At 36.9% G+C, this 25,664-nt stretch overlaps 2 protein-coding genes across 5 annotated transcripts in view; one reads left to right on the forward strand and one right to left on the reverse strand.

The window, feature by feature from the left end:
* Positions 1–9,128, reverse strand: part of LOC114943353 (uncharacterized) — a 35,627-nt gene extending 26,499 nt beyond the window's left edge. The window contains 2 exon segments of the mRNA XM_029318929.2: positions 1,924–2,019; positions 8,810–9,128. The gene's annotated coding sequence lies outside the window, so the exon portion shown is untranslated.
* Positions 1–25,664, forward strand: part of Ror (tyrosine-protein kinase transmembrane receptor Ror) — a 275,303-nt gene that overhangs the window by 79,622 nt on the left and 170,017 nt on the right. The window lies entirely within an intron of this gene.

The following is a 25,664-nucleotide window of genomic DNA, read 5'->3' on the forward strand; positions in this document are numbered from 1 at the left end:
CCAGAAGTTACAACGTGCAACAATTATGCTCCTTTAAGCGTGAACGACGCGACAGAATGGCGGGGGCGATGTATCTCCTTTGTAACGCGAACTCTACAGTACGAAAGTTTTCGCGCTGCCGGGCAAAAACTTAGGGCTCGTTAAGGGACGCACATTTGCATGACATTTATCACAACTCCTGCGAGGATCTTTAAGATACGTGCCAGCACCGCCGGATAAAGCCAGAAGGATTAATGAGGACGTCTCTCGTATTTCGCACGGTTGTTAAGACTATATATATATATATATATATATATATTTCCTCGATTCTTAAACCCCTCGGTACTTCGGTGCTTATTCGGTCGCGCGTGTTAATGCCATTCTTATAATATATCTTCGCGGAAAAAAATGCGTCGTAATCTCTTTATCGTCTATTTCTCACAATTTTTTATTTAAGAGTAATTAAATTACGAATATTTCTTTTATTGAGAAAGTCATTACGCGGCAATATAATAGAAATATTATTTAAAAAATGCATATATAATTCTAATTATTATTATAACAAACAGAGAAATGTGTGAGATTTTAATTTAAGTATTATTATGTATTTTACGCGCAAAAGAGTATTCACATTATTTCTTTGTGCGAGAAACGATTTCTCTTATTTTTTATTAGCGATTAGAATTGATTTCTCATTTTGTGAAGTGCTTTTTCCCAAAGCTTGCTCTTACATGCGTGAAATGCAATAATGTGCCTATTGGCCACCTGGTGGTCGTGCAATTTTAACGATTTCCGGTCTCGATGGATACGCGTTTGGCGGCTGCGTATTATGCGCGTATCAACATTGCGATATAATACTCGACATAAAACAGACGTAGATTTCGACACGTGGCAATGCGGTGCTTTCCTAATATTAAATAATTGGAAAACGTGATTTTCGGTATATATTCCATATAATACTTTAATTATTGCATGTAATCTAATTCTGAATCAGATATCTAAAAGTATAATTGGTTGCATAATATATACGAATATTAATGTCATATTATTAATATATCATATTATTAATAATATAATTTGTGATACTTTATGCATCCGCATAATTATGCAGCCGCATGATTATTATAATCCCATAATTCTCTCTCTCTCTCTTATGATTAAATAGGTATATTTATATATAAAAACATATACAAATGTATGGAAATATTGGATAACTTTTTAATTCTAAAAATTGTAAATTCATGTATACCTTATATTTTATTATTTATTTTAGATGTATGTCAAATTTTAAAGGAATATTTTTTTTGAATATGAAATAAAGGGGAAATATATTTTATTTTATTTTTTATATTTCTTTATCTCACAATCAATTATATAAAATTTGCTGTAAAGATAAATATATAACAATTAATATTATGCGCCTAAATTAAGAAAATTAATAAAACAAAAATGCATTTTTTTATTCACTTTTTGACACGTGCAGGATTTTGATTTTTCATACGCAATTCACGCGATGATGATTCTGTACGCAAAATAAATTCGACCTTTCGTTAGCGTACATTTGCGTGGAAACATAAACGATGTAGTGCGATGCAACGATCATGGTGCCTCGCGCAAAAATCGAATTTGTACCGTGAAGTTGCGAGATCGGGGCGTTATCGGCCAGTAGGCGTGTGCACAATTTTAACGATTTCCGGGCCGGTACTTTCGGCGTAACGCGTTTTGCGCATCGTCGCCGACGCTCGAAGGTCGACGCGAACCAGACGCCGTGATTTGAGATCTCGATTGGAATGATCGGTCATGCTGGGTGTGGAATGGGATCGATGATGGGGCGCGTTATTATTAAGCGAAGCGACGACGGGTTGTCGATCACGAAATGATATTCCTCGTCTACGTCTGCCGCGTTTTTTCATATCATATTTAAAGAGGAATCTCTTCACTTACGAATACATTGCTGGGCTGTGTGAAACGATGCTAAGATAGAATTTCCAGTTTGTTGTCCTCCATAATGAGCATGAGCATTGTGTGCACTGCTATTTCCTAGAAAAAGTTGGAAATATGAATAGAAAAATTATTAACACGTTGCATTATTTGATACAAATTTTCTAACAATTCTTATTTTAATTGTTATTTTTTTAAATAGAATAATTTATCCAGAGTTCAGATTTTTAAAAAGTTGTTTGTCTGAAAATTTAAATACATTTCATTTATTATTTAATTATAACGAGATCCTTTGATATTAATATATTAAATAAGATATTTTCTTAATCACGGAATATAAAGATTAATTATCTGAAATATCTGACAACAAAAAAATATTATATTCTCTCTAAGGATGTTATATTAAAGACTTACTAGAATTTTAAATTTGGATTGAACTTTAATTTTTAATTTGTCAGATGACAAACAACGATTAACACCAGGAACATTTTGTAGAACATGTCGATGGCGGTGCACTCGTGACACACAGTCGCCGCAATGACAGGCCCATGGATTACACCCCTGACACGTGTCGCCGACACGTTTACCGGCATGACGTTAACACACGTGCGTCGTCGCGGCTTCGTCGCGTATTGCGGCGCGTCTCGTAGCGCGTAAGTGCCGCGCGGAAATGCGTGTACACGTGGTTTGCGAATGATTTACACGCGGTCGTGCGTAGCATGCACCGGCTGCGAGTTGTTCGCGCAGATGCAGCACGAAGATTTAATTTCGAGCGCGATCGTTAACCCGACGATCGTTAACGGCGTCCGATTTGTCGATTTTAATTATCGCTCGTTAAGTTTCGTCGCGCTTGTTTTTTTTTCTTCCCTTTTGTGAAATTCTGCACAAGAACAAACAGAGAGAGACCCCGATATATCCGTCCTCGATGGAAAACATGTCGGATGTAACGAAGAGGATGGTTTCGCCATTCTCGGGCTTTTCCATTCAGAACGAGTCATGTCCAATTAAACGAAATATCTCTTGCGTGCTTCTTCTATTCATAATGCGACTTGTTTCTTCGATATTTTGCCCCTAGCTATGGAAAAGTGGAAGTATGCCAAGCTTTGAATGAAACTTCTTGTTCATCGTCAATACATTGACTATAATTTCAGTAAAATTAAGGATAATAATAATAATAATATCTTGAAACTATAATGAAAGATTTAAACAAGAAATTAAATATTATATGGAAGGTTCAATATTTCTAAAAAAAAAAAAAAAAGGAAAATTAGCGGTTTCACTAATAACAAGCAACATTCTGTGTATACACATTATGGAGATATCTCTTGCTTTTCACCGCAAAATATTCCGTTATTAAGCGAATAGACAGAACGAGCGCAATAAAAGAATTCGCGCGGGACACGGTCGAGTCTCCCTCATCGTTAGACAAGAATGTCTAATAATAGTAATAAAATGAAGCGGCGATGTACTTAGATGCCTCTCGAGGAATGCTAACGAGACGGCCCTTTTCCCTCTCTATTTGCAATTCCGGTATATCTACTGTGAGAGAAACGTAATACGGGAATACAATACAAGCCGAGTTTCGCAGAAGTCACTTCGCCGAGGCAATCCGGATTCGCGACGAGGCCACGGACGCGGCTAATTGAATTCGATCGAAAATGCTTGCCTAATTGCAGCGTCAAGTTCTCGTAAGCCTCGTCTTTGGAAGTTCGCTGTTCTTCTCCCCCCTTCAAAGCTTGCCTGCCTGCTTTCTCCATCCCTCGGTCTCTCTCAATTCACCTTCCATCTTGAAAGTGGGACTGAACTTTCGAGTTTATAGAACTGAATCTTAAGCGGCCAACCCTCCAATTTAAACTTGGGCCGCGATGTTATCGTTCTGCCCTTGAAAGCGGGTTACCTTTGCTAACGCTGGGACACAGTCGTGGTTCTCTCCAGTTTTTCGCGATGGCTTATGAATCATTTCAGTGTGGCAATGTGTTTTTTGTTCTCGCTTTAAATGTATGCTGTGAAGTCTTCTTATTCGTATTCGTGATAATGTTATAAACTTGGTATTATTTGGAATTTGCCGCAAAATATATTATAGTAAAATTATAAAGTATAAAATAATATTATGAAAAATAGAATTTGATTCTTTGATGAATTTGAGATCGAATGTTCCTTAACAAATGTGAAAATTATTATTTATCACAATTTTATGATTTTTATTATTGAAAAATTTGTTGGTTTTACAAATCAGAACATTTTCTCATTTATTCATATAGTTTTAGTAAGTAATACATTCGCGTAAAATATCTTTGCGATATCTTTGTAAAACGTTTTTGAAGATATTTGACAGTCATAAAGTTTGAATTACTTATTGTGGAGAGTAAATATAATATATATTGATGCATAATTACACAGTATAATATATCAATTTTTTGCGGAAAAGTCACTCAATTTTTTTCTATTTTTCTTTTGTCAGAAAATTATTTATCGAATGATTTTATCATGATTTTTTTTTAATAATACCTCGCGGTCGCGACATAAATGGAAGCGCGCAAGAATAAACTTCTCGAATACGGACAGCAGATACCTCAGCTGCTCTGTACGACTTGCTCGACTGATTTTTCAAGTACACATCCGAACTGTCAACAGTCTGACAGAAAGACTCCAAGAAAAACGAACGACCCCCGAGTTAGAAATGAATCATCAGCCGTCTCCTAGCACTCCCGTAGACGATTAATTCATCGTCGACCAATCGTTATTACGGTCGACGGCCGACAGATTGGTTGTGGAAAAAAGCTTGCACGCGGCATTTTCGTGCTCCGGACGAACGTTCGCTCGGGGCCAGCACGAAATCGTGGCGATGAGAACTTAATCGCCGGGAAGAAAGAGAGAATCGTAAAGAAGCCGGGGTTCTCCCATGTGGTGCCCCACGATAATCCGGAATTTCATAGTCGCGCTACTCTTCGCGGGCAGAAATAACTCGGGCATCATATGAACGCAGCTTGAAAGCGCTAATATGTAAACATCTCGTGGTCGACTAATCGGTTGGAATGCTGGAAGTAGATATTCAGAAAGTTTCGAGGTACATACTTCTCTTGCGGGAACAGGAGTAGTCTTCTTAATATTCAACATCAAACATCTTAATTAAATCACGAATTGAGAGACTCCCAGAAAATCAAGTTTGAATTTTAGTATGAGAATAGCTTTAAATTAAGCCATTTATTCAGCTATTTATAATTCAAGGATCGTACCTTTATGAACCTGCAATATAAAAAAAATTATTTCAAATTAAGTCAAGATTTCTTATGAAAACTATTAATAAAATAATTGCTTATTATTATTATATTGTATTTTTGTTGAATATGCATATAACTATGTTGCAGCATTGAAAGTAAGCAGCAAAGAGATTTTCTTCCTAACAATTTAAAACTTTCTGAATTAAAATGTACATCATTCAAAAATGGCTCTATTCACAATTGTTCGACAAAGTTGTGAAAAAAGTTTGCATTTTAGGCTCCACATGCTGCATTTATGTGTCGCGAAATAAATTTCCATGGCGTGTTCCCGCGTTTATTGCCACGTTTATTGCTCGTTGTCGCGCGCAGCAGCTTCAGAAACGGTTTACGAAGTGCAGATTTACGAACGTCGCGTCTCGGAATCCTCCGCGATGCTCGTGCGACGATCGTAAGGGGATTTTATCGTTATGACATTATAACATGGAAAGTCAGCGGCGCAGCGTGTCATTTATGTCTGAACAATCTCGAGCGTGACTACTTGTATGTCTACATCGGTTGTCTGACTCATAATGGCGATTCTCTCTCTCTCTCTCTCTCTCTCTCTCTCTCTCTCTCTCCGTGTGTACAGAAAAAACATTCTCCCCCCAAGTCTTCAAATCGCTCGACAGAATTAATTTGTTGATTTAAATATTGCAAGACGATTCTTACATTTGCATACACATGTCACTTTTAAAAACCTTTTCTTTTTTTATTATAATATCATTTTAAACTCAGTTTCAATTTTATTAGGTTTATGATTAATTTTTTTATTATGAAACGATTAGAATAAATATTTCAACTTTTTATCGATTTTCAGAAATTGACATTGATAAAGGATAAATAGAGATTTGCTTTTTGAAATATAGTTTGTATCGAAAAAAAAGGTATATTGGAAATGATCGTTACCGTGAAAACTTGCTGACATTGTACTTTGGGATAATCTTTACGTTTTTTCATGGAGATTACGAGCTTTCGGCTTCGCAATCAAAGATCTCTAAAAAGAAAAATGAAAGGATTAAGTGAAGCACGAAATGAATGTCAGCTACATTACGGAAAAACTCGATTTCGCGACGAGAGGAAAAAAAGAGAGATTCTAATTGTACTCAACGCAGTCGACGCGGACTGTAGCGTGGTAAAAGGGTCGGCAATAAAAGGCAGCGAGGCGTCTAACAGAGTAGAGATATTTTTGCGAGAGACGTTGTTATTGTCCGGGCCTTCGCGAGCGAATGTCTCAATGTCCACCTTTCGTGCAGGGCAGTTGATAAATGCACGCGCAATTTGACGCGGTCCGACTCCGGGTCCTCTCCCTTGCGATACTTCTATCTTCGCGTTCGTGTGTTCACACAAACACTCCCACTTGCTTTTCGCTGCTTATGTAGGTTTTACGGCGGAGCTCGTTTCTTCGAAAGAATTGACATTGAGAAAATACACGAACGAAGGCAGTTGCGTACATTTGAACCGTCCGATCGTGAGAAAATTATCCACTTATAAGACAATAGTCGATTTTGATGAAACGAAAATGAGAAATATTATATATAATATTATCCACTTATAAGACAATAGTCGATTTTGATAAAACGAAAATGAGAAATATTATATATATTTTTCTCGCTTATTTCTCCATATGTAAGTTTCGAAATTAATTTATATGTGGAACTTTGGGATCTCAAATTGAGATACAGTTCCGTTTAATTAATTTTTCGTTTCGTTTCCTTGGCTCTATTGCCCAGCTTAGAAGACAGCATACTTATATTATTTATATTGAGAGCCGATAAAAATATTTATTTCTGAGATTATATATAATATTTCTCATTTTCGTTTCATCAAAATCAACTATTGTCTTATAAGTATATATATATACTTATAAGACTATATATATATATATATATATATATATATATATATATATATAATACATGTTTCTTCATTAGTCATGATTTCGTTATATTATTTGGAAGGATTACTATGGGAAAAATTATCCTTTGATGGCAAATTTTAAAATAAAACGTTTTCATATGATAGACAGATGATAATCCGAACCAACAGGACAAAAGAAAAGCCTGCGTTCACATTCTCAAAGCCTTCATCGACGGCAATGTAAACATCTGGATATATATAGCGATGAGAGAAAACGGCGAAAAGTTTTAGCGAGTGCCTCTGACAATCCTCAGACGGCTGACAGGGTGTATATATGTCAGACATAGTCGTTCTTTAAAAAAGAAAACTTTACTAAACATTGAACGTTTAAGTAGTTAATCAGCAATAGAGTTATATTGGAATTTTTTTAATTCGAACTCGCGAACCAAAAAGTACACGTAATATTCGTTTTTCAATAATTTTTACATTTTCAGTTTGTTTTTTGTGCTTGCGTTTTAAAAAACGCCCAGCGACACTATTTCAATCATTTTTCAAGATAGAAGGATCGATCATCCGCTAGTAACACCTTTAAGTTAGAATTGTGGCATTTTTGCAGTTGCAACTCACTTCTTACCGTCGAAAAAATCCATGATATTATCAGCAACGACGTCTATTCGTCTTTCAGACACCATATAACCAGCGCAGACGTTTTCAATTTTTCAGAACCAGTGTGTAACGTGATTTCATCTCTTCTATCTGTATCGTAGTTCCCTCTTTTTCGCGCGTCTCTACAGAAATTCTTTACGTCCGCGAGTATCTTCGGGCACGTTTCCGGATTCGAACGAGAAGATCGAGAAGATCGGTTATTTTTCTTTCTCTTTACGGCAAGATAACCCCGAGTTTTCTCGGTTCTGTTCGCTTTATTGCCTCGCCTTCTTCTTGCGCTGTAACAGCGCGGATGAGTAGAACGCGCCCTTCGATTCTAATAGAACATCGTAAAACCACGACGACGTCGTGAAAGCCGCAGAAGACGATACAGGGCATCGGGAAACATCGTCCGAGACGGGGATTCTCGGTTCCGCGTATATATCCCGTCGTTTTTCCAATTTCTTCGACTTCTACACTTTTTCTTCACCGACCTTTCGCGAGGAATGTGTCGGACCGACCGGCTACACGTGACAAATATCCACGAGGAAAAATAGATTAATAGACAGCGTTGCTGCGAATCTAAAGCTCTTTTTCATTCATTTAAACATTCTTGCAAAAATATCACTACACCATTATTGCACTTATTTTTATCTGTGAATACGTATCTCTCATTAATGATAGATATCATTTTTTCGTTGCCCAATCGATTCGATTTACGTCGATCCAATTTAATCTTAGCCCAACTAATCTTTTATCGATTTTGATTTTCATATTACGAGATTGAAACCAGTTCTTAATATTAATTTAATGCCACATTTTTAGATCTAATTAAATGACGACTACGAAGATGTATTAATGGTCGTAATATTACTTTCTCCATAACTGTGCTACACATTTAAGCACATTTGAACACTTTTTCAAGAAGATCAGCGACAGACCGTGTATCATTATTCTTGCTTTCTTCTCGCTCTTTCCTTTTTGCCCGAAGAAGCTTCTCTTCTTCTCTCGTCTTACGCGGTTCACCCTTTTTCCGCTCAAGCTTCGTTACGCCACGTCATACTACCTTTGACCTCCGTTTTCCTTTACACGCGGACAGGAAGACAGGAAGTTTCTTTGGCACGTACCTTTTTCTTCTTCTTCTTTCTCTTCCACCTCCGCGATTTCTTTTTATTCGCGTTCCCCGTCGTCGTCGTCGTCGTCGTCGTCTTCGTTGTCGCCGTCGTCGTCGACGTCGTCGTTGTTGTTGCTATTGCCGTCGTCTTCGTTGTCCTCCTTTGCTCCTCCACCACCGTCTTCGTCCTTCTCCTTCCTCTCCTCTGGTTCCTCTCGCTTCTTCCCGTTCGGGATTCGAATCGGGGTTCGATTTGGCGGCACCCGGTTGAAGCTGGTCGGCATTACTGTGTTCGAGTAGACCGCTCGCACCCAAAGTCTACCTCCCTCTCTCTATCTTCCTCCATTTCTCTTTCTCTCTTACTCCGTTGTCCGCAGCTTCCTTCTTGGCGCGTTCCCTCTTTCGCCCTCTTTCTCGCACCTTCCGCGTTTTTCTCTTCTCTTCTCTCTCTCTCTCGCTTTCGTAAACACTCCGTGACCCGTTCCAAAACTCACTCTCTCTCTCTCTCTTTCTCTCCTCCGCGTTTTCCACCTTCGCGAGGCTCTCTTTCTCTCTCCTTCTTCTTCACCCTAGTCATCTCTTTCTCTCGTACGTACCGCAGGCGCTATCTTGCCGATCTAAAATTACCTCAGAAACGATGAACGCCGTTTTCTCTCTCTCTCTCTCTTCCTCTGAGTCTTCTCCTACCGCTTTTCCATCTCTCCTGCGGTTTTCAACGCACACACCGTCTTTCGCCATGTGCGTGTATAGCCTTGCACACGTGGGGTGAGCGACTCATCTGCGAGAGAGATCGGTCGCATAGATTTATAGTTTGGTATTTGGACATTTAGATACTACCTAAGTGTGGCCGTTGATCAATCTGGCGACAGACAACGAGTCGATCGGTAATTGGAGAAAGATTTATATAGAAGAGAGAGAGAGAGAAGAAACGAGGAAGATGATTTTTCGAAAACAATGCGCGAAGCGCAGCGAGATTGAGATAACAGCGCGTTTTCGCTATTTATTTTTAAAGTTTATTTGCATTCGTGGGGTGAGCTGTGCAGTGAAATAAAAAAAAAAAAAAAAAGAAAGAAAAATATAGAGACTGATCAATTACAATATTTTCTTGAGTACGAAATAACGCCGCAATCTTTCTCGGAACAAAATGATCTTTTTGATTGTTAAGTTTAAGCAATTATTTTATCAAGTTTTAGATCTGGGAAAAATTTAACCAAAATCTTTGAAATACTTGTGAAAATAAGTGTCTCTCAAAATCAGTGTCTGTGATTTCATCAAATATTTTTTACACGAAAGATAAAATTGGCGAATTTATGGGGGTGCGCGTGAATCGCGACGGTAGCCGCCCTTTTTTTTAATGACCCTGAAATTTTATACGTTAAAGTATCGTAAATGTCGGACCTGACTTATGGTTATAAAGGACGCGGAAAGGCACGCGCGTTATGTGAATTGCCGCAACGCGTTTCACGCACCATAAACTTACAAATAGTGAAAGGACAATCGTTTTAATTTGCAAGAGCTCGCCTTTGAATATTATTTATTATTAATAATTGCAGTCGGTATTATAATGTTCAGCGCTCGAATAAAAAACGCGAAAGTAGTATGGTTTTTTATTTAAATCGTGATACTGCAGCTACTCTATATATATTCATTTGCTTTTTACGTTTTTACTGTAGTCTCATGTTTGTTGCACACACACAATGCTCTTTAGCAATATTATGCATACAAATTGCAAGATGATAGCTTGCAAATAGCAGGATAAATTATTTATCATCGTTAAAGTTTGTGAAACAGGTAAAGTTATCCGTTCTCCAAACAGAAACTTTATCGCATTCACAGTTGCTGCTACCAAAACAAAGAATTTTATTATAGTGTTTTATACAAGCGAGAATGTTTTCTTTCTATCAAATTGCACAAAAAGATGCAGCAATTCTCAACGAGTGTGCGCGTGTACAGAAGGGGATTTTGTTTCATATTTACATTTTTATACGACATTTTTATGAATTTCTATATCTGGCTCGATCCGACACACTATATTCCGCGGTTGATCAAATAAAATATCAAATACTATGTGCTTTTTATACGTGTATAAAAAAAAGGTTCGAGTCCGACGTTTTGGCTAGAGTTCGCGAGGGATTCTCAATTTAGTCCCGTGACATATTTCCGTGCAGCCTCTAATAGCTATGTGTATCTAAACGCACCTGTCGCACCTCTTTTCTCTTTCTCCTTCCACGTCTTCCTGTTCTGGCTGCTGGTTTCTCCCGCAACTAGCGGAATTCAAGTATCGGTCTCCGGTCGAGGATCAATTTCGACTGCGATTCGCGTGCAACTGCGTGGCCTACATCCGCGACTAAATTCACAGAGATTTCACCGAATTATTCACGGATTTCCGTGCGAGAAAATTAATGATTCACTTCCATCTCGTTGCTTATTTCGCAGCAATGATAAAATAAAAGTTCGCGGTAATGGGAAGTTCATTGCCAAAAAGAAAACGCAATTATTATTTTAAAAAATAAAAGTAAAATATTTAGTATATAAATTCTATTTTTTTAGCGTTATGAAATAAGTGCATAAATTGCAGTTAAATTTTTTAAACATATATATATATATATATATATATATATATATTATATATTACCGGCAGTTTTTATTATCTTAGATGACAGATAACATATATTAACATAGTATGTTGCCCTAAATCGTATACTAATTATAAGATTACAAATCATATATATGACAAGCAGACACTGTTTAATTATAAAAACTTTGGGAAAGAGAGGAGAGAAGGAGAGTTAAAAAAAGATCAATTATAGGTAAAAAGAAATATATTTATAAATTATAAATCCTGAAATGCATAAATAAATTTTGTAAAATGCATGAGCATGTTCAAAACGTTTCTTCTTCGAGATAAACATCTTATTTGCGGCTTATTTTTAAGCGCATTGATTTTCTTGCCATTTGAGCGCGCGCCAAATGGAATGACTCTCGCGGCAAAAATTCCAGGAGTTTCCCGCGTGATTGGCAAAGATTTTCGCGGCGAAAAGAATCGCGAAATTGCGGTTTCCATCGTGACGCGCCACAAAGTTGCGCGAAGTTTGATCGAGCGCGCCGATCTTCCGCGCGGTGCGGTTGCGGCTGAAATTTCCATTGTTACATGTTCAAGTAACCGCCAACGATGTACACGGTCGCGATAAGCGCGCGCGGATGATAATTAGTTCACAAGCAGAGAAATCAGAGAAGTTTGCTCCGGTCGGGCACGAAGTTGCGCCGATGTTACTAGCATCGTTGAGCGTGCTCGTAAGAGAGCTGCACAACTTATGCACGTTTCCGCAGGATTGCAAATTTCTCACCTCGAAGTTTCATTGATCTTACCTTTAGAATCAGGAAAGTAACCTTAGTGTTTATCAACTCGCGTACTTTGACAGATTTTCTGTAATTCCGTTGTAATCTGTTGTAACTTCGCTGTTTAAAATTCGTGCAACAATAAAGTTAGTGATGATGAAAATAGAACATATATTTTGTATGTTTTAGTATTAAAATAATTTTCTTTAATTTTTTATACTACCATTTACGACCAGATAAATTAAGAGTTCTGCGTATATTTTTCTTTTTTAATTAGTCCGAATCAGTCAATAATTCATAAATTATATCTCTGAAGTATTAAGCCATTTAAATAAAATTACTTATAGGAAAAATATTGATAATGCTATAAAAATAAAAATATTTAATAAAAAACCACTCCTCAATGTTTAAAGTCGACCAGACTGGCAATAATTTATTATAAATAATTATTTGAAATACAACAACGTTTCGGTTAAATTAAAAAATAAAAAATATTTAATATTGATATTTCATCGTATATTTCTTAAAATTATTGCAAATTGTCAATGCTATATCTTTGTTATCGCTTCTATATTTTATTGAATTTATTTTACTGAAAATTTTCAACAACAAAATTTATTTCAAAAATTATTGCTTTAATTAAAATTGATTTATTTTTAAACTTGTGTTTTTTACTTGACTTTTTGCGCTCGTAAATCTATAATTGACAATTCCAATCGAGATTGTCAGGTATAGAGAAGAGTCAAAGGTCCCGCCTTTCATCGACTACGTTACTTCGAAACACGTTTGTGCTTTATAGGGAGTTAATTCCGTCGCACACCGAGACACGATTTTGATGGGCCCTTTTGAGCGCATTTAATTTCCTCGGGACTCTGACCGAATAGGGAAACGTTGCTTTTACGAGCTAACGATTTATCGCGTGCAGTGTACGAGACGACGTGTGAGAGTCTACCGGGTGTTTTAGTTGAAAATAGGGATAGAGAAAATTCATGATAGTATATAGCTGGTTATATTCATTGAACGTCGTTAAAGTTGCCGTCAGTGCGGCCTTCCCGTAAAAATGCCTTTTTCTTCTCTCGTTTACGACCATCGTCTCGATCACTCGCGCGGTTGTGAACGAACAAATTGGTCATATAAGACGGCGAATTATTTTCGCAATGGAGACTTGCGTTTAACTGTATTCTCGCGAAACTTTATCATTTAAGAGCGTATTATGCTGCGTTATGGCAGTGCAACGATCCCAGTTACCAGTTTGGACGTAGTCTTTTATTAATTCTAAAGTAGATGTAGTGTTATTCTAATTAAAACATTATATGAATTATTTAGATATTATACGAGATAAAATCTGTTTTTGTTTCCTTTTTATTCGCGCATATTCACACTCGTTGATTCTATTGTTGTTTACATATTGTGTAGGTACCAGAAAATTAATATTCTTCACAAATACACCAATGAAATAATATTTACGGATTTATTCTCACCTCGTCAATTATAAATTTCCACACGCACGAATCAAGGGGCCTTCGTCATTGAACGATTGTTTGCGATCGTGAATGCCTGCCAAAAACAACGCATAATTTTTGCGAACCGATTAACGCAACTCTAGGACGATCGGTACGCGAAAAATTTCATATTCGACGTCAGCCTGGAGAATGCATAGGCATATATGTATATGAATATATATGGGTGTATATGTACATATTTCTATGTGCTTTGCAAAATATTTGTACGTGTGTGTGTGGTACACACGCGCCTAAATAAGAGACCAAACCCGGCAGACAGGACCTCCTCGTCCTGCCTCCGCATTGTGCTTGCCCTCTATTCCGCGTGTTTCTCCCTCGCAGTTCGTGGAGTCAGGCTTTTAATTAACCCGTTTGTTTGTCCGCAGGTTGGTATTCCTGAATCGCGCGGTCCTACGTGCGCCGGAAGTATGCCGGAACACACACACACATACGTACACAGTGTATATTCTGCGACGTGTAAGTACAGGCTTTTGTATACGTGTCGGTGTTTGGGGGCTGGCAAAATTGCATTTTCCTTCATCGCACTCGATTCTTCTCCTGCCGTTTTGTTAGCCTCACCATCCGCGCGACACTCAAATTCTTTCATTATTATATTTTGCTGAGCATTTGGCGAACATTTTATCTGCGAATTATGTCAGCGGAAGAAGCTTGAATCCCCTCTTTTATAATTATTATCTCATATCCTTAGTATTATAGAATTAATGATATTAATGAGATTTATCAAACTGCTTTAATATTTGCGTATGTCTAAAATAATAAAAATCAGATTTAATACATTTTTATATCTTTTACTACAATAAATTAAAAAAAAAAAAAGGTAACTTTTCAAGTTTCTTGTACGATTGTTAACATTCGCAAACAATAATGTGACGTAAATATCAGGAAATATTTTAAAAATATGCAGATATAGAGAAGTAGCGTGGTTTATGAACAATTTATATTTATAGTATAAACCTAGTCTAATATTGTTGAACAGTTTTTTCTTCAAATCAAATTGTGTTTCGCGGTTTATCTCCTTTTGAGTTTTACAATATCAGTCGCTTTTGTACACACGTACATATGGCTTTTCCGCGCTCTGAAGCGTACCTTTCTTAACTCTGTAAATGCCCCGGGGATTTCAAGAGGATCAAAGAAGCCGTAAATCGATGACCAAGTAGCTTGAATCCTATGGAGAATCCTCACGAACCCCGACAGTAGTGATGTTCTATCGACATATTTTCTGACACTGTTTTTCGATTGACATTTCTCTCAAAATATAACATGACATTTTATGAGTTCTCCAATTTTCTCTCCGCGCCTTTCTTTTTCTCACGAGTACACATTTTTATACACGAAAAGTTCTTTAAAAATTTAGTTATATTTTTATTGAAATAGTTTATCGAACTTTGACATCGAACATCATATATTCTGTTATTTAAATAAAATTTTTTTTGCACTGTTTTATTCAAAGTTATATATAAATGGTTATTAAATGTATTTTTATAATCTCTCGTGTACTTTTATGCGAGCGGTTAATAAATTTGTAATAGAGTGTTTCGCGTACTTTGCCTGAATAATGGACATAACTTTTTTCGCTCGAGCGCGATGCGGAGTTAATTACAAATTTCATATCGCGTACAAACTCAACAATTTTAAAGTCAAACTCAAAATTATCCCAGAACGAGCGTGTGTATAATATATGATAGAGAGAGAGAGAGAGAGAGAGAGAGAGAGAGAGAGAGAGAGAGAAATGTGTGAAAGAGAAAGCGCAACCCGGTTACAACCAAACCATGTATAGAAACGAACTACGCGTGCAGATCTAATTTACGCAGACGCAAATACGCAAGCAACGCTTTCAAAGTAAATTGCATTTCCCTTTGTCGGGTGGCCCGTATCGTCTGCTGCGGCGCGTCACTATGCACAATACGTGAAAATCAGCATACGCGAACACATATGCGCGTGTAGCATATCACAAAGAAGGAGAGAGAGAGAGAGAGAGAGAGAAATGGGTGGAAAAGAGGGAGGAGATGACCGGTTTCGTTAAGAGTCCATGAAAACTGTATGGAAAATAAATTGCATGGTCGGCGAGAGAGTATAGTTGCGAGAGAATTACCCCGTTATGCCATGGCTTTGGTGCAATATGCGTATATGTCGCTTGCACACGCAGAAACGCCAGTATCCGCCTATACGTTGGGTAGATTCATTGAGTTAATTAAACTTTGAGGTAATCTGCGCCATTCCCGGATTTTTTATTTTATATATTTTTTTTATTTTTTAGTTTATAAGCTCTTTCCGCATAACCTCGGGCGATAGGATATAGCATCGGGAAATATTAAACCGCAATTTAATTGCCGGTTAATTCTTATCGGCGGAAACAATATACCGTGCCTGCTATAGGTACGATAAAATAAATCGTTTTAACGTGGCGGTTGAGAGAGAGAGAGAGGTCACAATTATTCATCGCGCGATTTTACTCTCTGTCTCTCTCTCGGCTATTGATATTATATTAATATAAATAATTTATTGCTTGGTGCGCGAAATTTTAATATTGGAAACAATACATTATAATTTGTTCTAGATCTTGATAATTGGTCGATTGGTGTATATATGTACCATATATTCGCTTTCATATGAAATTAGGAAATTTGATTACGTTTACTCTTTCGTATAAAGTATTTATAATGTTTATATGAACATTAATATTTTGATAGATTCGCTCTCTGCAAGTAAAAACGCAATAACACGTTAGCGTAAATTTATATCGTACAGTCCATTTTTTTTCCAATGAAATGATCGATCGATATTCATACCTCGTCTTTTAACTTTATCGATGTTTCTGCATCCGTTTGTCAGGCGTACCCATCTGCATTTATTTATGATCGTACGAGCATTTTTACAGAGATAGTTTTTTGTTTGTTTATAGCGGATGTGGGGTCGCGAATTCTTGCTGGTTGATCATATTTCAAGGCTCGTTAAACCGCGTTAACAAACTGGATGCGCGTCGGCGGAATGCGTTATACGTGTTGTAAGATTCTAAACGACCCTCTACATATATTTCACTTTGGCTATTTATCGTCTGCAAAATAGATTCGAGTTCAGCATCAGACCGTGCGAAACGTCGGATTTCATCGCCTAAGCTTGCTTCGCGTTTCGGGTAACATGTCACATCGATTTGAACGTAAAGCAAACTGGAGACGGGAATCAGTAGTATATTCTTAAATTATTCGCGCTCGTAAATAATAATTAAGGTAAATTAATTATACATTTTGAACATTAATGCGCAATTATTTATTTAATTTTTTTTTTAGATATTAAAGTGATTCAGAGCTCTTTATAAAAAAAAAACTTACATTTAGATTGTTATATCGATTTTAATAATTTATTGAAATTAATCGCGTTTCCTTTGAAATATATTTTTTAATTCAAGAATGTTGATCTTTGATAAAATATCTTTAAAAATTACTTATTATCAAATTTCATGTGATTTTGTGTATTATTATTGTTATTACACAATAAAACGTTGTAAAGCACCGCTTTTACTGTCGCTGTGGGAAGTGATGATCGATTTCCTGTTGAGTGACGAAATTGTGGAACCTGCACAGCAGCCGTTGACACAATTGCGTCGTGAAGGGAGCATCTTCATTAATAAAACTTATTTTTGTTGAGGTTGCGCGAGCTAATCCATCCATCATCCATTAAATTACACGCCATCGCAGTTTGTCTCGCAAAATCATAATATTGCATAATTAAAGAGAAATTATACGATCGGAAGGGAGAATGAGAAAAGTTTTCGGTATTTATTTACGCACGGCGATGTTATTTCCGTCGATTCATTACAAAGAAGATGGATTATTGGATAAATTGCATTATCTCTCGCGTCCACAAAGTTTTACTCGTATTATTTATGTATATTTTCACAAATCACACATATACATGGTTTGTGATCAATCAAAATTCATTAATTATCTCGCTACAAGAAAATGTATCTAAATCTGAAATATTTTTGCTATAGGGTATAATGACAGATGATTATTATCCGTCATTGTACCTATAGATCTGTATGAAATGAGAGAAAAATAAAGAGACAGTAATACCTAAAACTGAAATTATCTGTTTGTTTTTTTCAAATTTCTGCAATTTGTTCCCGGCAATTAATTAATAATATACGTATAAATTCATAATTTTATTGCTTTGGATGTGCATCCATTAATCGCGTATGAAAACTCGCATCATATTCAGATTTGTATACATCGAACGTGTAACTCCTTAAATGGCGAAACCGATGATTGCATTGCGACTCGACGGACCAGGTCAGATTACGGCAAAATTCAGCTCCGACTCTCCACTATATACCCTTCGTTGATCCTGTTGGCCCTTGTCAACCGAGTTCAAGAACTCCGAAAGCGACGTGGGCGGCCGAGACCGTCGTATCTTCTTCTCACCTCTATCTTTCCCCCTCGGCAAGATATATATTTCGAGGATATAACTGACGTACGCGCGGAGGCAGCTGAGTTCGCCCGTAAATCGACCATGCAAAATTATTGTCCTCACATCTCCTCCCCGAATTCGAAATGCGTCGATGAAGAATCGTGTTTGCCACATCGACGCGCCACCCTATGTTCGTTTACACCTGCGGTTTCGCGGCCCTCGTTAAATGTTTTTACGAATTTAATTTAATTATCGCTTTATATATGTTTCCATTTGTTTTGCTAAGGCGCGTTATTTATTTTATTTTCAGTTTTATTTGTTGATATTTATTATTAATATTCGACAAAATAAAACAATCGCAATGTTTAATCATTTATTGCCAAATTTATTATACAAAAATATATAGGTATATAAAATTTATTTTTTTAATTGCAACAGCATCGATCAATACTAGTATTCTTGATATACATATGTATATGGATCTAATAATCATTTAAAAAGAAATATGCTATTGCGTATAAGAGTACGCAAAATACCATTTTATCGTTCTCGGTTTCTTCTCGAGCGCGTCGCTTTATATAGTAGTTAGTGCTATTAAGGAAATGCGCTTATAGAGCGTTTCGAACATCTGCGTCTTCGTCATTAATCCTCTCTCCCACCTCGGCTCGTCTCATTGCTTCCCGAAACAGATAGACCGAGTTCCCCTGTTGCCTCTCTTTTATCTTGTCTTTCGCCCTGCAGTTACGGCAATTTTGCTTCGTCGCGTTTCATAAACATCCACCCTCTTCGTTTGCCCGCGGCTCGTTTGTGCTACAAATTGCTCTAAGAAGATTTCGTCGAGCGATGCTTTTGATAGACGCTCAGATCGTGATTTATGTTCCTTGCTGCATTCACACGGATGCTGTGCGACATACTTCGGAGTTTTAATCCTAAATTTCGCAAAAGGAAGAGCTAATTTGAAATTATCAAAAAATATGTAGGAAATAAATTGAAATATATATATATAAAAGACAATGGAGTGTTCGATATTTTTATTCAATTTTTCTGCGCGATGTATTATTTATAAAAACAAAAATTTAGCGCAATATAAATTACTAGAATGACACAATTAAGGAATATTTTTTATTTTTGTGTACAAAGTATATAATTATATTTTGATATTTTAATTTAATTTATTTAATTTACATTATAATTCTATATAATTTTTGTATATTTATGTCTCCAATTATGCATATTAGATATCATTTATTTTCACATACGCGCGTACATATCTCATTCATATATTTATCTTTATGAATTATTGATTCGGGCTTGATTTTCGAGATTAATTTTAATTATTATTGACACGATAAAGCCATTCAATTATCGTCGCCGACCATATTAATACAGATAGACGCACAAATGACAGACTTCAATAGCACCCTCGACGCACTCCGAAATATTGCGACACGCCGAATTCTTTCTAATTACAACCTTTGTCCCGGGAAGTCTACTCTCTTTTCTCTAATCAACGTACGGTTGCCCGGCTATTGATTCTCGTCGTGTACGTAATTGTCGCAGGACTATATCGGCCAACTGCTTTTCCGGGACATATAAACCGGAAGAGATCGCGAGAATTAACTCGCCGGGTTCAATGGGCGACCTATACTACGCAAGAGCGTAGTGGCAGATGGTTCGGAAAATCTAGGATTACAGAAACTAGCGAAACTATCGAATTACCGTGGCCACGATCGAGGCTGGCTGCGAACGAAGAAACGAACCCACTTAACGACGGACGGGGATGTGCCTCCGTCCATTTCTCTCGTCCCCGGGAACAATCGCGGTGATCCTCGGAGTTTTGCTACGAATGGAACGGAAAACGTGATGGAAATAACGTCTGTTATCGCCGGCGGGATCGTTGTTGTTACGAACGAGGGTAGTGTACGCTCAATGAAAATCGGAGTCGTGGCGTAAATCCTAGTCCAGTAACTGTCGTGATTGCCCTGGAACGCCCGTGAGAACACGTGCGCAGCTAAATCATTAAAAGTTTGTATAGTTTGCGGATTCCGCCGAACTTGGTCGAGGAAGTTTGAGAGGAGACGCGTTTACGCTCGCGAAAGAATGATAAAGTAAGAGATGACAAAGCGCTCATATTTTTACGCGATAACATTTATTCACTTTTTCTATACCTACAGTTTGTCGTGCTAGAGAGAGTAGAAGATTCGTTTCTATGCTCGAATTAACGGATGCATTTGCAGGATGATAAGCGAACATTCGAGAGACACGTGCGATCACCAATATCACTGCATCGAACTTTGCCGAGTACTACTCGGTGTTTTCGAAGCCATCAACGAGATCCCGCGGGTATTACGAATCGGCAATCAAGCGACAAATTATCTGGTGTCCCACGTGTCCGTATCGTACTTCATTTCCGATTAACTAGCCTGCGTCGAACGCGTATCGGGGATGACGATGATGTATTATCAAGTTTAAATTGTCGCTCTACTTGCGTGCATCTAAATCACGCGTTATTTTAACCGGGGAAAAAATATTCCTCTCGTCGATTAATTATTTCAGAAGGTTCGACTATCGAAAGCTACAGAATGATGTTGATTGATCTTAATGAGCCAATCATTTATCGTCGCATTTAGCCTGTCATAGGTACGAGTTGTATACACTCAGAGGTAGAACTTTCGACGTTAACCTGTTGCTTCGGCGACGGATTTGTCACTCGATGCGATGAATATTTCACTGCATTGCAGTGTCGGATGATGTAATAATTATGAGACTTAACGTTGCACTTATACAACCATTTTTTTTCTTATTAATCACGAGAGAGAAGCATCAAGTTTTCATATATATACACGGGAAGAATTTTCTCTGAAAATTTATCTTGAAAATCATGGTAATCGTGGGACAACACGTTCCATATTGAAAGAATTTTATATAAGAGTTTTTCTGATTAATATTTATCACAATAAAAATATTAATATGTACATATTTTATATTTTATTGTGATAGATATTGGTATCTTCCCACGATTACTATGATTTTTCAGGGTTTCCGTACTTTTTCTCACCCAGTAAGTAATAGTTAGTTTTATATATATATAAATAATAGTAACTATTAATTACTATATAATATATATATATATATATATATATTATTATTAATATATATATATTATATATATAAAGCTTGCAATATAAATTTGTTCTTGATCAAGTCAATCATAATAAGTAGATCGAAAAGTTCGTGTGAAACCACTTATTATGTATAGACTTTCGATCTACATAATGATTGATTTGATCAAGATGATAGAGTATCGGGTTAGGAATAAACGATTTCACGAATGGTCTGTCCTCTTTCGTTTTCTTATTGATCCGCAAACCGCAGTAATCTCGTGAGCTCGCTTCTGAGGAGGCGCTTAAGCCGAGAGGCGCGCACAAGCATCTAGGCAATCACGACGGTATCCTCAGGTCTGGTCGCGGCGAGAAGGATAATAGCACGGCTGCAAGGGCAAGTGTGCTGGCAAGATATAGCTTTATTAAAGTTAAACAATTCCAGGGCGACGAGGCGTAATCCTGACGCGCGGCGTATTGGCACGAAGTGCTTGCACGTGGTATCGTCTGCCACCCTCAAAGATAGACGCTATTCCTCCTTGTGCCTCCATCTTCATCCCGTTCTCTCTCTCTCTCTCTCGATCTCTCGAGTCTACCTCTTAGGGCGCTCTTTCTTTCCTTCGCGGCTCTGAGCACGGAAGAGCGAAAGAAATCTTGGCACGAAGTTTCCTCGGCGCGAGGAGAGAAAGACAATGTTATTGCTACGGCGATGCAATAAAGTTCGCTAGGAACGGAAATTATGATCTAAACGGTCAGGAGGTTTTTCTCGTATCGGAAACCCTTTTACAGCTTTTATGTCACGGATCATGACAAATGAATGTGTGCATCTTGTGATTATTTATTTTCTTATGTACATATAGATATTTCTTTTAATATGCTTTTTCAAATTGAATCAGTGGAAATACTCACAGTTTGCTCCTCCGTCTTATGTTTCTTAATAAGATAGTTACTATATCATTAATTGATTCTTCTCAATGATATATATGCTTATAATTGAAACCATTACTTGTCCATGATAATACGTTGGTTTAATTAATATTTAAGAGAATATATAATAAAAATATACTTTGATCTTAATCCATATATATTATGATATTCCGTTTTATTGTAATCTCGCGATACTCTGAAATATTTTATGTACATGTAGATATTTCTTTTAATATGCTTTTTCAAATTGAATCAGTGGAAATACTCACAGTTTGCTCCTCCGTCTTATGTTTCTTAATAAGATAGTTACTATATCATTAATTGATTCTTCTCAATGAAATATATGCTTATAATTGAAACCATTACTTGTCAATGATAATACGTTGATTTAATTAATATTTAAGAGAATACATAATAAAAATATACTTTGATCTTAATCCATATATATTATGATATTCCGTTTTATTGTAATCTCGCGATACTCTGAAATATCTTTTATTTATCACGGCTGATTTACAAGGAAACATGCTTCCGGTTATGAATTTATAATAATTAGTCATAGAGCTTGAGCCATGAGTATGAATAACTGCGCCCATAAATTTCCGCGGACGTATCTTACACGCGTGCGTGTACATTTTCGTTATTCATACACGAGATGATCTTTCAAACTCACGGAAGATTTGTTACAATGTCGGCGTATCTACAGTTTTCGAGCCAATAAATGAATATTTCGGTGCATGTTAGATGCTTGGATTATTAAATTCTTAAAATAAGCGATCAAGTAATCTCGGATAAATTTAATATTTCATTCATATAGCTTGATTGTGAGAAAACAATGAATTTTCAAATACGGAAAAACGCGACAAATAGGAGTAGTCACTCGTCTAACAAATCTCCCTCGGAAAAAGTCGATGTGAAATTTTTCAAAGAGCCCCGTTGTTAAATATTTTCAGCCGATGATGAATCACCCGCGTGCATCCACCTGGGGGAGAAGGATTGCCTCCGGACAATTCCTCACTGCCCAAAGTAATATGAGTTTTTATGGTTTCGCATAGTTTCCTTTCTCGCGTGTGCGTCTCTCGTTCCTCGCCAAAATAGCGAAAGAAATCTCGCGGCGACCATTGCCGAGGCTTATCTGCCGAATTACGTTAATGTCATGCCACTCTCTCTCTCTCTCTCTTTGTTGTCGGGAGCGTTTTTGCCGAGGTTGATCCTTTTCCGCGTCGCTTCAGCTCTCTCTCTCTCTCTCTCTCTCTCGTCTCCGAGAGAGAGAGTGGCAGAGTTCCGACCTCTCGATCGTTATCTAAACGATCATCTTCTCGTACGGCTGCGCGGAGAGAGATAACTTGGGATCGTTCTTTCAAGGATTCACCTGGAACGATCGTCTGGATCCTGCACTCGGCTGATCCTTGCTTCTTTCTTCATGCCAACGATTGCGAATTAACTCTTGCCATTGTTACGCTTCTGCGCACACCGGTGACGTTACTGACCCCGTGATTCTCGCGACGCTTTAAAAAGCATCGATTGCCATTCTCTGCGACGTGAACTCTGAAACGTTGGCCGCGTTTGGAAAGAGAGAGAGAGAGCGAGTTAAAGCGCTTTTATTTGGCGAATCGTTTATCGGAGTTTTCTAAAAGTTCTCCCCGTTTCGACATTGCTAGAAAATAAACGATTTTATGCAATCGTGTAAGAGAGTAAACGAAAACACTATATAACTAAAATAAAGAAACTTTATTGTGTGTTTTAATTGAAATCTTGAAAATATTTTCTCCAGAATTTTGATTTAAAAGTTTTCTTGAGAAAAGTTTACTTCAAATATGTTTCATTTTATCCTTTCGACTAAATCCGTCAACCGTTAATTAAGTTACCAATCTCGTGTTTGATTTTCTCAATAACAAGTTCTTTCTATGATACTTAGGATTTCACTTATGAGTTAGAAAATGTATGGTACTTTCACGATTTAAAGTACTTTACAATACTCAGCCATTGCTCAGTAGAGAGTTCACTCCTTGTTTTTACTTAAAAAAATATATATATACAAAGACTTTCATGAAAATTCCGAGCAAACTCGAAAGTTCTTCCTTCAAGAATGTGCGTAGTTCTGAGTCTGAGAGAAATTCTCCATGCAATAGATACCTACAGTCGTAATCAATAGGATCTTGATTCTGTTTAAAGCTTGAAATATTTTTTATTTGATTTATGGCAGTCCAAAGATGCAATCAAAGTTTTTCGCTTTCATCATTTTCCATATATTTGCATAAATCACGTATCGTTTCAAATTTGCAAGCAGTAGTAAAAATTCATCTGAAGCTTCAATTTTGTTTGTATTTGAAAATGAATGATAAATTATTATAGATTATAAATTATTACAGATGATGTATGTTATTATACAAATTTTTATCGTTTATATCTCAAACGCGACAAATTTAATCATCATAAGCGATATTTCGCTGCGCGAGTTTATCGTTCAATCTTAAGTACCATAAATTTGATCATTATAAACGATATCTTGCTATGCGAATTTATCGTTCGATCTCAAGTATCTAACGTCGCGTTATTGAATTTAAAATAGAAAAAAAATTAAAACCCATCTCGAGATGATTTTTTTCCCTCGTTAGCGATCGATCCGCCAATTTCTCCGGATCGCCGTCGCTGGAAAGACAAGATACGGCGCTACCGAAAGACGGTGCTCGACTTATTAACTAAAACACTCCAATTAGTTGTCGGAGGATCACGCACTCGGTGGACCTCCCTGCACTATCGTCGGCTTGCATCTTGAAATCCCATAATCAAGCGTCTATGTCGTCGTACCATAGGCATCATTTATTATGCCATTCTCCCCCTCGCGATTTACATATTCTCAGAAAGAAGAAGAGATTCGATCTTTCAACTGCGTAATTCTCTCTGCGACTTTATCTGCGCAAGGTTTTTAATTCTTTTAATTTAATTAATTTTTTTAGCGTTGGGTACCTATATCATAATTGGAAAAAATATTTAATGTACCGCTGCTCGCTATTTGATATAAATAAGTATATTTGAATATATTGAAAAGAATAGAAAATTTATCAATTTTTTAATTAAAATTCTTATACATATAATTTATTATCAGAACAATATCAGTTTTGGAAATTAGATTAGAGTACATAATAGATTAAACTAATATTTGAAATACAAAATTTCGCCACCCCTTAATCTCGCCGATATCTCTCTCTAAGGATAGATCTCTCATACTTAAGAATTTTGGCATTCTACTCACATGTGGATTCTGAAACGAGGTCGTCTCGCAGATGAATAGCAATTTCGCAAACGAATGGAAATTCTTCGCCGTTGAACTGTCTGGAGTTTCAAATATACGTCGCAAAATGACTGCAATAAATGTCTCAAATTTTATAGCGCGCGACCGCCACACCCACAAGAAATTCTACTGTGTAACGCGAACCTCGACCTTTTCGTGCCTTCTCGTGCGCGCAGTTCGTAATTCAATTCCGTGTCGTCGAATCAAAACGATTAATCATCCGGCCGGTGCACAACAAGAACGACACGCTTCGTCTGTAAAAGTGTAAAAAGAGAT

This window comes from Nylanderia fulva, unplaced genomic scaffold (assembly GCF_048542155.1).
Source record: "Nylanderia fulva isolate GAGA-0341 unplaced genomic scaffold, ASM4854215v1 Scaffold33, whole genome shotgun sequence".
Taxonomy (NCBI): Eukaryota; Metazoa; Arthropoda; class Insecta; order Hymenoptera; family Formicidae; genus Nylanderia; species Nylanderia fulva.